We start from the raw sequence: 15,809 nt of genomic DNA, 5'->3' as shown, positions 1-15,809 counted from the left end.
AAGCCATATAATACCATGCGCCAAAACCGGGGCATGGTACAAAAAAGTTGCCGTCTACTTGGTGCAGGTTTCCTTGTACAACTCTTTTGTACTGTCCCAGAGCGCTGGCAACACAGGGAAATTCCTTCAGTTCTATGAGGCAGTCCTCAAGGCCCTGATCTTTTCTGACCGAGAAAGAGCAGGCGGGAGTACCTCTGGAACTGGAGGCGCCCGGATCGTCCATGGCTAACACTTTCCAGGTGTGGTCCCCCATACTGGAAAGAAGGGAAAAACCCCAAAAAGGTGCAGAGTGTGTCACAGGAGGGGGATACGAAAGGACACCACCACTCAGTGTGACACATGCCCCGATCATCCGTGCCTCTGCATTATTGGTTGCTTCAGTGAGTACCACACTTCCACGGAGTACTAAACTTATAATCCCCTTCCCCAATTTAGCCACCGACTATCGAAAAAAACTATGGTTCTCAGACTTGAGAAACCCCCAAAAAAGTAAAACTAAAATAAATAAAAAAGTAGACATATTAGGTATCGCCACGTCCGTAAGAATCTCCTTTATAAAAATACCCCATGACCTAACCCCCTCGATTAACATGGTCCAAAAAAATAATAATTATATATATATATATATATATATATATATATATATATATATATATACATACACACACACAATGCAAAGAGAGCGCAGCAGCACTTGTGGATGTAGTCGGGTGCAGGAATCCTCTGACCTTAGGCCACTCAGTCAGGTATGGTTATAAAATTTTCAAAGAAGAGGCAGCACTCCAGAATTTCGGTAAAAACTACCCACTTTAATTTCCCTTGTGCAACGTTTCAACTGCTCCTTGCAGTCTTTTTCAAGCATGAAAAAGACTGCAAGGAGCAGTTGAAACGTTGCACAGGGGAAATTAAAGTGGGTCGTTTTTACCGAAATTCTGGAGTGCTGCCTCTTCTTTGAAAATTTTATATATATATATATATATATATATATATATACGGTACCAAAACTGCTACTTTTGGCACATTTTCCATTTTAATCCTTTTTTTCAGTAATAAAGCAAAGGTTAACAGCCAAACAAAACTTAAAGGGGTTCTGCACTTTGTTTTAACTGATGATCTATACTCTGGATAATCATCAGCTTCTGATCGGCGGGGGTCCGACACCCGGGACCCCCGCTGATCAGCTGTTTGAGAAGGCAGCGGCGCTCCAGTAGCACCGCTGCCTTCTCAAGGTTTACTGCCGGCCCACTGATGTCACGACTAGTATCAACTAGCATGGGCGGAGCTAAGCTCGGTTCACTTCTCAAACAGCTGATCGGCGGGGGTCCCGTGTGTCGGACCCCCGCCGCTCAGAAGCTGATGACCTATCCAGAGGATAGATCATCAGTTAAAACAAAGTGCAGAACCCCTTTAATATTTATTACCACGATTCTGCAGTTTACAGAAACACCCCATATGTGGTCGTAAACTGCTGTATGACCAAACGGCAGGGCACAAAAGGAAAGGAACGACATGGTTTCTGGAAAGCAGATTTTGATGGCTTTTTTTTTTTTTTTTACACCATGTCCCTTTGAAGAACCCCTGATGCACTCCTAGAGTAAAAACTCCATAAAAGTGACTCCATCTAAGAAACTACACTCCTCAAGGTATGCAAACTGATTTTGCTAACTATATTAACCCTTTAGGTGTTCCTCAAAAGTTTATGGCAAATGGAGATGAAATTTCTGAATTTCTATTTTTGGTAACCTTACCTCACCAAAATGTAATATAGAGCAACTAAAAATCATATGTACCCTTAAAATAGTCCCAACAAAACCGCCACCTTATCCTGTAGTTTCCAAAATGGGGTCACTTTTATGGAGTTTCTACTCTAGGGGTGCATCAGGGGGGCTTCAAATGGAACACGGTGCAAATAAGTCAGTCCATCAAAATCTGCCTTCCAAAAACCATACGGCGCACCTTTCCCTCTATGACCTAGCGTGTGCCCGTACAGTAGTGCACGACCACATATGGGGCGTTTCTGTAAACCGCAGAGTCAGGGCAATAAATATAGCATTTTGTTTGGCTGTTAACCCTTGCTTTGTTAGTGGAAAAAAATTATTAAAACAGAAAATTTGGCAAAATTCTGAAATTTCATCTGCATTTGCCAATAACTCTTGTGGAGCACCTAAAGGGTTAATATAGTCTGTAAGATCAGTTTTGAATACCTTGAGGGGTGTAGTTTCCAAAATAGGGTCACTTTTAGGGAGTTTCTACTATAGAGGTGCATCAGGGGGGCTTCAAATGGGACATGGTGTAAATAAACCAGTCCAACAAAATCTGCCTTCCAAAAACCACACGGCGCTCCATTCCCTCTACACCCCCTGCCATGTGGCTGTACAGTAGTTTATGACTACATATGGGGTGTTTCTGTAAACCGCAGAGTCAGGGCAATAAATATAGAGTTTTGTTTGGCTGTTAACCCTTGCTTTGTTAGTGGAAAAAATTGATTAAAATCGAAAATTTGGCAAAATTTAATCTGCATTTGCCAATAACTCTTGTGGAACAACTAAAGGGCAAATGATGTTTGTAAAATCAGTTTTGAATACCTTGAGTGGTGTAGTTTCTAGAATGGGGTCCTTTTTGGGTGATTTATATTATGCAAGCCTCACAAAGCGACTTTAGACCTGAACGGGTCCCTAAAAATTGGGTTTTTGAAAATTTCAGAAAATTCTCAAAATTTGCTTCTAAACTTCTAAGCCTTGTAACGTCCCCAAAAACTAAAATGGCATTACCAAAATGATCCAAACATGAAGTAGACATATGGGGAATGTAAAGTAATAACTATTTTTTGAGGTATTACTATGTATTATAGAAGTAGAGAAATTGAAACTTGGAAATTTTCAAATTTTTCCAAAATTTTGGTAAATCTGGTATTCTTTTATACATTTTTTTTTTTTTTTACTTCATTTTACCAGTGTCATGAAGTACAATATGTGACGAAAAAACAATCTGAGATTGGCCTGGATAAGTAAAAGCGTTAAGTTATCACCAAATAAAGTGACTCTTTTCAGATTTGCAAAAAATGGCCTGGTCCTTAAGGTGAAATATGGTCATGTCCTTAAGGGGTTAAAGACATATTTGGATAGACATTACATAAAGCGCTGCAAAACATACAGGAGACTATAGCATCACATACAGTGCCTTGCAAACGTATTCACCCCCCTTGACCTTTTTCGCATTTTGGTACATTACAGCCTTAAATTCAATGTTTTGTTAATCTGAACTTTAGGTGATGGATCAGAACACAAAAGTCTAAGTTGGTGAAGTGAAATGAGAAAAATATATAAATAAAATTATTGTTTATAAATAGAAAACAGAAAACTGGCATGTGCGTTTGTATTCACCCCCTTTGTTAGGAAGCCCATAAAAGGGGGGCGTGGCCTGCTGCCGTCTGAGATGGCTGCTCAGTGAAGGAGCTCCACAATACCATCCCTGATAAAGCGTCTTACAGCACTTGGCAAGAGAGGAGCGGAGTCTCAGATCGACTGCCTAAGTTCCCTAACATCTCAGGGACATGATGACCAGGAAAAAATCATCCCGCCCGGGCATCAGACGTCTTACCGACTTCTTCTCAGCTCAAGAGCCTGATGGCGGCTTCCCGCCACTACGACATGCAGTCTCACCAGCCCGTACAGAAGGAGAAGATGCCGCTTCTCACATAATCAGAGGAGGCGCTTCTCGTCCATCACCCAGCTGTGACGACCCAGAGGTGAAGGACAAGCAAGTGCGCACGCCGCATTGATACAGTTCCAGAGGCGGTGAACGCAGGGACGTTCCAGGGCTTGAGCAAGGGGCCGCCATGATATCAACATTGCCGGTGAGTGACACCATAGCCGGCTCTATGAAAGGCGTTACTCCTGCCCCAGATAAGGCCTGATCACCTACCTCAGTTACAGAGGGAAGCTCAGGGGCTACGATAATAGACCCCCTTCAAAGCTTTGTTTGCACAGATCAAACAGTTTCAGAAAGCTCACTTAAAGCAATGATGACGGCGGTCCACCAATCCCTCACATCGCAGCTGCAGCAGGTAGCTTCCTCTATTACCTCTGCCGTGGACGACCTAGGTTCCAGAGTGAATCATATAGAATACAAGATGGGGGAATTAACCAACTCCCATAATAACCTCATTGACGCACATTACTCCCTAGAGGATGAAGTAGCGGGGTTAAAAGCTAAAATGGCAGACCTAGAGGACAGGAACAGGCGCAATAACCTGAAATTCAGAGGGCTCTCCGATACGATCTCCCCAGCCAACCTGCAGCAGCACTTAGGAGAATTGCTTAAATTAGTGTTCCCAGACAAAGATCCTCAACTTCTTTTGATTGACAGAGTTCACCATCTGCCTAAGCCGAAACATCTTCCAGCTTCAGTGCCCAGAGATGTCATTGCGCGTTTTCATTTTTACTGCATAAAGGAAGAATTAGTCGCATACATCAAGAAAAATCGCAATCTTCCAGCTCCATTTCAGGACATTCAAATATTCGCCGATCTTTCGCAAATGACATTGCAAGCGAGAAAGCAACTTTCCCCAATTACCAGAGTCCTGAGAGATCTACAGATTCCATACAAATGGGGGTTCCCAATGAAACTTCTGATTCACAAAGATGGGAAAACAGCTATTATCAAAAACCCAGAAGAGGGTGAAGCGTTACTTAAAGCCTGGAATATTGGAAGACCGACGTCGCCGACTCCAGTTACGAAGAAAACTAATAATCATATTGCCCCAGATTGGTCCTTGGTGGGGGACTGATCCTGATTGATAGGCCTAGAGTGGTCGTTTGCTCCCTTTAGCCATTTCGCTATCTGCAAAAGGGATGGAGGAGTAGGGCCGGACTGTTTCCCCCCCGATTTCTCTGGTCAAGGTTTTTCATAACCTCCTCCAGACCAGTCATAACAAGTTCTGGTTGCTAACCTTGGTTTACTTTACAGATTGAATTATTCCTAATGTTATATTTTCTTTATCCTTTTGTCTCCCTTTTTCTTTTTCTTTTCTTTTTCCTTTATCTAGATGGTCACTTGATATTGCCTCTCTCTTCTATACAACCTAGAGATGTAAAGATTATATTATGTCTACGACCTCAAGGTATTCTCCTATTTGATGGCAGTTAAGGTAATATCTATTAATGCCAAAGGGCTCAATTCTCCATATAAGAGGTCCTCGTTATGGAAAGATGTTCACTCTTCACAGACTGACATAGTTTGTGTTCAGGAAACGCACTTTGTGAATGACAAACATCCAGACTTCTCTAACAAGGATTTCTCTATGTTTTGGCTTGCCAACTCTAATAAGAAGAAAGCAGGGGTGGCTATAGCTATAAGAAGCTCTCTGGGATTTCAGGCTGAAACAGTGCTATGTGATGAGGGTGGGAGATATATTATTCTTGTAGGCCTGATTGGCTCAGTAGCAATGACCCTTGTCAATATATATACGCTCCCAATAAATCACCGGTTAGGTTTCTAAACAAGGGATGTTTAATAATTTGTGGGGACTTCATTATGGTTGCAGATAGATTCATGGACTCCTCCAGCTCGAATAGAGTATCGGCTCCCTCGTTGGGTCGGTGGCTAAGGGAGAATCAGCTCTTTGATACGTTCCGCTGTTTGAATGCGAACTCAAAAGAATATAGCTTCTACTCTGCTAGACACAGATCGTTTTCCCGAATTGATCTGTTTCTCTCAGACAGATCGCTTTTATCTAAGATCTCTAGTTCCTCGATAGGGAAAACATCTTGGTCAGACCATGCGCCAATTTCCTGTTCTATCTCCCAGATTCTACCGGTTAACACACAAAGGATTTGGAGAAATAACACTTTTCTTCTCCGTCTTCCCAAGTATATTACACGTACGAAAGCAGCTATAACAGAATATTTCTCCCTCAACGACACAGGAGATATCAACACGTTTACTCTTTGGCAAGCTCACAAAGCAACCATTAGGGGGGAACTGATTAAACAGAGCTCTCATTTCAAAAAAGCTAGGGAGGCCAAACTAACTAATCTCCTAGAAGAGGAGGCTAAACTAGAAGAACAAATAAGATTAGATCCATCTTTAATACTCCATAAAAAATTAATGTCCCTAAGACATGAAATTCACTCTACTCTCCAAATAGATTATGATCGTCAACTGAACTCTATGAGATCATCATACTACAAATCCTATAATAAACCAAGTAGATTAATGGCGAGGAAAGTTAAGCCATTAGCTCAGAAAATTAATATTCCCTACGTTCTAGCCCCAGATGGGATATCTAAAATCACCCATCCAAACAAAATAGCAGAGGCATTTAATCAATATTACTCGAAGTTATATAACCTTAACAAGGACTCCTCCATATCCCAACCATCCGCAGGGAACATTGCCTCTTTTCTTCAAAAAGTCAAACTAACCTCTCTAAGCTCCCAACAACTGGCGGATTTAAATTCCCCAATTTCTAATTCCGAAGTTGAAGCTGCGATAAAGTCGCTTAAAGCTAACAAATCTCCCGGCCCAGACGGGTTTTCCAACGAATACTATCAGATATTTTCAGATATTTTACAGCCCCATTTAGTGAAGCTTTTTAATACAGTGTTAACCGGAGAACAATTTCCATCTGAAATGCTGCAAGCTACAATTGTTACTATACCAAAACCAGGGAAAGCAACAGATTCTCCTGCAAACTTCCGCCCGATTTCCCTTCTTAATTGTGACATAAAACTATATGCCAAACTACTTGCCCATAGGCTTCTGAAAATCTTGCCTGTTAATTCATAGTGATCAAGTGGGCTTTACAAAGGGCAGAGAGGCACCAGATGGTACCCGGAGGACCCTGGGTCTTTTGCAAAAAGCTGGGGCTATGGCAACGCCTTCTCTGCTTCTTACTTTGGACGCAGAGAAGGCGTTCGACCGAATACATTGGGGATTTACGGCAGCAGTACTAGATAAGTTCGGGTTTAATGGGCATATAAAGAATGCAATTCTAGCTCTTTATACTACCCCCTCAGCTAAGGTATTGGTAAACGGGTCCTTATCCTCCCCTTTTTCAATTACAACCGGTACACGCCAGGGCTGCCCCCTATAACCTTGCCTCTTTTTAATGGTAATGGAGCCCTTCGCGGAAATAATACGGATGTCAGATAAGATACGGGGTATCCCAGCAGGCAATCGTCAGCATAAAATAGGATTGTTTGCCGATTATGTCATCCTCTCTGTAATTGGCCCCATTCCATCCTTATGGGCTGCTACACAGATTATTAAAGAATTTGGGGATGTATCGTACTATAAGGTTAACAAGTCCAAATCACAGATCTTAGCTAACAAGGTCCCTCCATCTCTGAGAGCGGTGTTAGAAAAGGAATTCCCTTTTCAATGGGCAGCAGACCCTATTACCTATCTAGGTGTCCAGATTTGCTTCCCTCTTTCTAGGTTAATCAAAAAGAATTATGATGCGCTATACAGCTCTCTTCAATCCGATTTGATAAGATACTCAAAGATAGAATTGTCCTGGCTAGGGCGAGTAGTAATATATAAAATGATGGTACTCCCAAAGATCCTATATCTGTTTTTCGTACACTTTCTATTCCCATCCCTGCTTCAGTCATTGCTAAATTAAAATCTCAAATGCTTTCCTTTATATGGAATAAAGGCCCTCACAGAATAGCGGCCTCAATACTCTACAGCCATAGATCTCATGGGGGCCTAGGAGTCCCGAATCTACAGGGATATTACAACTCTTATTTTCAAACAGCTAAAAGTTTGGTTCAGCCAAGAGCAGTATCCCAGCTGGAAACAGATAGAGGTTGATCTGAACAATGGAAATTCTCTCCATTCTCTTCTTTTATTATATGCTACAGACAGGGACTTTCCGCTACCCACAGCACTGACAATGAGAGCATCTATTCAAACATGGAAACTAATGTTACAGCAGGTGAATCCTACGACACCATTGAAAACTATACAGATCCCCATAGAGATTTTGCAATATTACATCTCAGACTTCTCGGTGAGTGGCTGGCGGAAAGCTGGGGTAAGGGTGCTGAATGATTTCTATGATGGAAATGCCATTAAATCGTTTACGAGCTTCCAAACTTCATTTGATATACCAGACTCTTACAACTACCATTTTACTAGGGTAGCTCATTTCCTAGCAAAAGGGCCTAAAAGAGAGGTTGAACTTCCAGTGGTCCTTCTCAATACACCTTTGTACACAAGGAGTCCCACGGGTTCCCACAAGTGCACTATATAAAATTGTGATAAAAGATGAACGCTTAACAAAAAAAGCACATTTCCTAAATTGGGAAAGAGATCTTAAGCTCTCATTTCCTTTGGCCAAATGGCAAAATGCGATCAGAACTACCTACAAAGCTACTAAATGTTCGAATCTGTTAGAATGTTCTCTCAAACTTCTCACACGCTGGTACTTCACCCCGGTCAAACTTGCCAAATTCTACCCTAATGTTGAGAATACATGTTGGCGATGTCAATCATCTCCTGGTAACTTGTTACACATATTTTGGGAATGCGTTGGACTCCTTCCCTTCTGGGTTGCGGTTAAAAACCTAATAGAAGACGTCATAGGCCTCAGTTTCACAATGTCTCCAACTTTATCATTAGCACTCTTATCATTAGACATAGACATGATCCCCTCACAGTTTAGAATTTTAACCTGTCATATTCTGCTTTCAGCAAAGATCCTGATTGCTAAACATTGGAAATCATCTAAGATTCCTTCCTTGAGTGATCTAACAGAAAGAGTTTCCACGCATGTTATTTTTGAACATCTATGGGCGCAGAGATCTGGTAGGTTGGAGTATTTCCATGCCTCCTGATCCCCTTGGCTTGCAAAATTTCCCATTACCTTCAGAAAAAAACAAAAAGGCACACTGTGAGTTTGCGAAAAAGGCATGTGGGAGACCCACAAAATGTATGGAGGAAGGTGCTCTGGTCTAAAATTGATCTTTTCAGCCATCAAACACTATGTCTGGCACAAACCCAACACATCACCCAAAGAACACCATCCCCACAATGAAACATGGTGGTGGCAGCATCATGCTGAGGGATGTTTTTCAGCAGCCGGGACTGGGAAACTGGTCAGAGTTGAGGGAAACATGTATGGTGCTAAATACAGGGATTTTCTTGAGCAAAACCTGTACCACTCTGTGCGTGATTTGAGGCTGGGATGGAGGTTCACCTTCCAGCAGGACAATGACCCCCAAACACACTGCTGAAGCAACACTTGAGTGGTTTAAGGCAGTGTTTCCCAACCAGTGTGCCTCCAGCTGTTGCAAAACTACAACTCCCAGCATGCCCGGACAGCCTTTGGTTGTGCAGGCAAGCTGGGAGTTGTAGTTTTACAACAGCTGGAGGCACACTGGTTGGGAAACACTGGTTTAAGGGAAACATGTAAACGTGTTGGAATGGCCTAGTCAAAGCCCAAATCTCAAATCGAATAGAAAATCTGTGGTCAGACTTAAAGATTGCTGTTCACAAGCGCAAACCATCCAACTTGAAGTTTTGCAAGGAGGACTGGGCAAAAATCCCAGTGGTAAGATGTGGCAAGCTCATAGAGACTTATCCAAAGTGACTTGGAGCTGTGATTGCCGCAAAAGGTGGCTCTACAAAGTATTGACTTTAGGGGGGTGAATAGTTATGCACATTGTTATTTGTCCTATTTGCTTCACAGTAAAACAAAAAAATAAATAAAAAATTCTTCAAAGTTGTGGGCATGTTCTGTAAATTAAATGATGCAAATCTTCAAATAATCCATGTTAATTCCAGGATGTGAGGCACCAAAATATGGAAAAAAGTCAAATACTTTTGCAAGGCATTGTGCCTCTAAAATCTCCTCTAATGTTGACGTCCTCTTTCCTCATCTTCTCCATTCAGAGATCAAACCACCATGATAACTTTATCCAGCTGCTTCTCGTCTCCAAAGAGTTTGGCAGACTTAGATTCCTCACTTTTCCATCATCCTCCCCCTCCTCATGCCCCAACACTGTCATTAATAGTGCCCCCTTAGGACATTAAGGCCCTCCTATAGCGCCCCAAGCAGTAATAAACCCACTCTATAAGCCACCCCTTTAAAGCCTCCAGTAGTAATAAAAACCCCATAGTGTCCCCAGTGTTTCTATTGCCCCCTGTAGAAGCCACAATATTTAAACAGCCATTGTAGACTCTTTGGTTATAATGACCCCCTTTAGTTTACCCTGTATAATAATGTCCCCTATAGTGCCAGTATGTATAACGTACCCCCTGTAGTGCCCTGGCCTGTATTATGTCTCCCTGTAGTGCCTCCAGTATTATAAGGTCTCCTGTAGTTGGGGGTATTATAATGCCCCCATAGTATAATGGTATTCCCCCCCCCATTCCCTGTAGTGGTAGTAAATAGAATGATCTCCTCCAATAGTATAATTCTCCCCTGCAGCATTAGTACCGTATATATAATGTATATTCTCCCCCTGTATTATAATGCCTCTGATTCTATAATGCTCTCCCCCTGTATGTGTGTATATATATATATATAAATCCAGAAAAATGAGCGGCACTCCAATGGTAGACAAACAAGTGAACCTTTATTCACCCAGGTGCAACGTTTCGGCTCTGCTCTTGAGCCTTTTTCAAGCATGAATACAACTCCACAACACAGCAATAAATACAGGTGATTCAATTAGCAAGTGAGTCATGTGGTCACCCAGTGGGTGTGACCAAATCGTAACCATAGCAGATTGCAACAATGTGAATACATAATATTGTCCTGTGAAAACAGTGCAATTGTAAAAACATAAACAGAAGAGACATGAATCATACATATCATACATATATTCCAGCTTTAGTGAACAGTGAAGGTCTCGATCAGAAAAAAAACGATCGATCAGTGTGCTGCAACCTATTCTATCGTCCAGGGGGAAGAGCAAACAAGAAGGGGTGATCAGACTAACATACCCAAAGCACAAGGAGAATCGTATCCTACCGCTTGCTTCAGCGTTGTTTACTTTCCTTTGCGCAGGTCAGGTAGAGCACCTATCCGGGAGAAGGGTGAAGGGGAGCGACCGACGTCATCACACCTCGCCGACGCACGGTCATCGCTCCAGTGTTATTTTGCATAGCCTAGACACTGATTCCTGAGCGCATGCTCAGATGGAAAAAAGCATACCCGGCGCCATCTTGCTCTCTGACAGGACGCCCTATTGCAAAACTGGTCAGTGTACAGCATCCAGCCTACATTAAATCGGACTTGGCCAATCCAGACAGGCAGTGAACTCCCTTGGAAACAGGGTGTCCACAAGCACTCCCCAGGCAAAAAATCCAACATATCCACGGAAACCGCAGAATGTATAGAAATATCACCGAGGTCACTGGGTTGTCATCTCATCCGAGAGGGATCTCTCTTTTTTTTTCTTGAAATATATATATATATATATATAATGCTCTCCCCCTCTTGTATAATGCCCCCATCTATAATGCTCTCACATCCCCCACCTGATATTTTCCCCAGTAGTGCCATACAAATATATATATAAAAACAACACCAAAAAAAAAACACATCCATCTGAATTATGGCAGAAGCAAGCCTTACATCACTAAAATACTGTGGTAGTTAAGAAATTGTATCACCGTATATTGTAGATGCCGGTGTATCACTCAACCCTACCTTCATCACTAACCTCTTCAGATCCGAGCAACATACCATCCTATGTAAAAAAAAGAAACACCCCTGCCTTCAGCCCCACCATACAGTCCCATAGTCTCCAATATACAGTCCCATGTATATACCATCACTAACAGCCTTCAGCCCGACCATACAGTCCCATAGTCTCCAATATACAGTCCCATGTATATACCATCACTAACAGCATTCAGCCCCACCATACAGTCCCATAGTCTCCAATATACAGTCCCATGTATATACCATCACTAACAGCCTTCAGCCCCACCATACAGTCCCATAGTCTCCAATATACAGTCCCATGTATATACCATCACTAACAGCATTCAGCCCCACCATACAGTCCCATAGTCTCCAATATACAGTCCCATGTATATACCATCACTAACAGCATTCAGCCCCACCATACAGTCCCATAGTCTCCAATATACAGTCCCATGTATATACCATCACTAACAGCCTTCAGCCCCACCATACAGTCCCATAGTCTCCAATATACAGTCCCATGTATATACCATCACTAACAGCATTCAGCCCCACCATACAGTCCCATAGTCTCCAATATACAGTCCCATGTATATACCATCACTAACAGCCTTCAGCCCCACCATACAGTCCCATAGTCTCCAATATACAGTCCCATGTATATACCATCACTAACAGCCTTCAGCCCCACCATACAGTCCCATAGTCTCCAATATACAGTCCCATGTATATACCATCACTAACAGCCTTCAGCCCCACCATACAGTCCCATAGTCTCCAATATACAGTCCCATGTGTATACCATCACTAACAGCATTCAGCCCCACCATACAGTCCCATAGTCTCCAATATACAGTCCCATGTATATACCATCACTAACAGCATTCAGCCCCACCATACAGTCCCATAGTCTCCAATATACAGTCCCATGTATATACCATCACTAACAGCATTCAGCCCCACCATACAGTCCCATAGTCTCCAATATACAGTCCCATGTATATACCATTACTAACAGCCTTCAGCCCCACCATACAGTCCCATAGTCTCCAATATACAGTCCCATGTATATACCATCACTAACAGCATTCAGCCCCACCATACAGTCCCATAGTCTCCAATATACAGTCCCATGTATATACCATCACTAACAGCCTTCAGCCCCACCATACAGTCCCATAGTCTCCAATATACAGTCCCATGTATATACCATCACTAACAGCATTCAGCCCCACCATACAGTCCCATAGTCTCCAATATACAGTCCCATGTATATACCATCACTAACAGCCTTCAGCCCCACCATACAGTCCCATAATCTCCAATATACAGTCCCATGTATATACCATCACTAACAGCATTCAGCCCCACCATACAGTCCCATAGTCTCCAATATACAGTCCCATGTATATACCATCACTAACAGCCTTCAGCCCCACCATACAGTCCCATAGTCTACAATATACAGTCCCATGTATATACCATCACTAACAGCATTCAGCCCCACCATACAGTCCCATAGTCTCCAATATACAGTCCCATGTATATACCATCACTAACAGCCTTCAGCCCCACCATACAGTCCCATAGTCTCCAATATACAGTCCCATGTATATACCATCACTAACAGCATTCAGCCCCACCATACAGTCCCATAGTCTCCAATATACAGTCCCATGTATATACCATCACTAACAGCATTCAGCCCCACCATACAGTCCCATAGTCTCCAATATACAGTCCCATGTGTATACCATCACTAACAGCATTCAGCCCCACCATACAGTCCCATAGTCTCCAATATACAGTCCCATGTGTATACCATCACTAACAGCATTCAGCCCCTTCCAACATACAGTCTCATGTCATGTAGAAAGTATCACCCACCACCTTCAGCCCCCATAAAATACGGTCCCATGTAAAAATCATCCTTCCCCTCCAACGTAGAGTCTCATTTAAAAATCACTCCCCCGCTCTCAGCCCCTCCAATATTCAGTCCCATGTAAAAAGCATCACTTCACTATCCTCCCTTCAGTCCCCTCCAAAATACAGTCCCATGTAAAAGCATCACTACCCTCCCTTCAGCCACCTGCCCCAAGCGGAAAAGAAATCATTCTTCCTATACACTTGCCAACCTGCAGTACCAGCAGCTCTCCACCAACCTGCTCTGAAGGTTGTCAATTTTGTGGCCCCGCCCACTAGCCTAGGAGACCACGCCCCTTCCTCTGATATCATACCTACCAGGAGCGATTCTATTCTAGTCACTAACTCCTTCCTCACCTCAGCCGCCATTTTCTTGTAGTCTTTGACAGCAGTATGCGGAAGTAGATACCAGTAATAAAAAATTGAAACAGCTGGGTGTATAATATCGTCACGTGCAGGGAGGGAGGCATCCATCGCCAACTTGGGTGTGGGTAAGAAATACAAGAGGGGCCCAACCCGTAACCGGGTGCAGGGGAGATCGGCCTGGACAGATAATGACTGCAAGGTTCTGAGTCACGTGACTGCAGCTTTGTAGGTAATACAGGACACTGCTTGTCATCGCTGGTGTGGAGGATGGAATCCCCTTGTCACCAAATGGTTAAACGATTTTCGGCTAATTGTGATACTCCTGTGCTCATGGGGTTCCTATATTCGTGTTTTGTGGGATCTAAATAGTGGACTTTTTCATGGTTTTATCAGTGTTTAGTAGGATGCTGTCCCTAAACCAAACCTTTACGCCCCTTTCACACGGGGTGAGTTTTCCACGCGGGTCCAATGCGTAACGTGAACGCATTGCACCCGCACTGAATCCGGACCCATTCACTTCAATGGGGCTGTGCACATGAGCGATGTTTTTCACGCATCACTTGTGCGTTGCGTGAAAATCGCAGCATGCTCTATATTCTGCCTTTTTCACGCAGCGCTGGCCCCATAGAAGTGAATGGGGCTGCGTGAAGGTCGCAAGCAAGTGCGGATGCGGTGCAATTTTTACGCATGGTTGTTAGGAGATGATGAGATGAGCCCTGGGACCCATTAAAGTCCATTTACTTTATTATTTTCCATTCTAACATGGTTATACTGGAAATAATAACATTCTTAAATACAGAATGCTAAGTAAAATGTCCATTAAGGGTTAAAACATAATTTAACCACCTCAGCTCCCCTAGCTTAAACCCCCTTCATGACCAGAGCACTTTTTACACTTCGGCACTACACTACTTTCACCGTTTATCGCTCGGTCATGTAACTTACCACCCAAATGAATTTTACCTCCTTTTCTTCTCACTAATAGAGCTTTCATTTGGTGGTATTTCATTGCTGCTGACATTTTTACTTTTTTTGTTATTAATCAAAATTTATCGAAATTTTAAAAAAATAATAATATTTTTCACTTTCAGTTGTAATTTTTTTTTTTTAAACGACATCTATATATAATTTTTTCTCTAAATGTATTGTTCTACATGTCTTTGATAAAAAAAAAATGTTTGTGTAAAAGTCATAGCGTTTACAAACTATGGTACAAAAATGTGAATTTCTGCTTTTTGAAGCAGCTCTGACTTTTTGAGCACCTGTCATGTTTCCTGAGGTTTTACAATTCCCAGACAGTAGAAAAAACCCACAAATGACCCCATTTCGGAAAGTAGACACCCTAAGGTTTTCGCTCATGGGCATAGTGAGTTCATAGAACTTTTTATTTTTTGTCACAAGTTAGCTGTAAATGCTGATTTTTTTTATTTATTTTTTCCTTACAAAGTCTGATATTCCACTAACTTGTGACAAAAAATAAAAACTTCCATGAACTCACTATGCCCATCACGAAATACCTGTGGTGTCTTCTTTCCAAAATGGGGTCACTTGTTGGGTAGTTATACTGCCCTGGCATTTTAGGGGCCCTAATGCGTGAGAAGTAGTTTGAAAAAATAAAATAAAAAAAATAAAATGGCCTGTGAAATCCTAAAGGTGCTCTTTGGAATGTGGGCCCCTTTACCCACCTAGGCTGCAAAAAAGTGTCACACATGTGGTATCTCCGTACTCAGGAGAAGTTGGGCAATGTGTTTTGGGGTGTCTTTTTACATATACCCATGCTGGGTGAGAGAAATATCTCGGTAAAAAGACAACTTTTTCCAATTTTTTTATACAAAGTTGGCATTTGACCGAGATA

General features: G+C 42.4%; 1 protein-coding gene across 2 annotated transcripts in view; it reads left to right on the top strand.

The window, feature by feature from the left end:
- The first annotated feature begins 14,037 nt into the window (after positions 1 to 14,037).
- The window catches only part of LOC122941353 (oocyte zinc finger protein XlCOF7.1-like), a 28,394-nt gene continuing 26,622 nt past the window's right edge, over positions 14,038 to 15,809 (top strand). The window contains exon 1 of one of the 2 annotated variants that reach the window (XM_044298527.1): positions 14,038 to 14,079. The gene's annotated coding sequence lies outside the window, so the exon portion shown is untranslated. Of the gene's footprint in view, positions 14,184 to 15,809 lie in introns of both variants that reach the window. The other variant, XM_044298526.1, reaches the window with a different exon arrangement.

The sequence above is a fragment of the Bufo gargarizans genome, chromosome 6, assembly GCF_014858855.1.
Source record: "Bufo gargarizans isolate SCDJY-AF-19 chromosome 6, ASM1485885v1, whole genome shotgun sequence".
Classification (NCBI taxonomy): Eukaryota; Metazoa; Chordata; class Amphibia; order Anura; family Bufonidae; genus Bufo; species Bufo gargarizans.
Note: the sequence above shows the minus strand (reverse complement) of the source record. Positions and strands in the feature narration are given on the sequence as shown.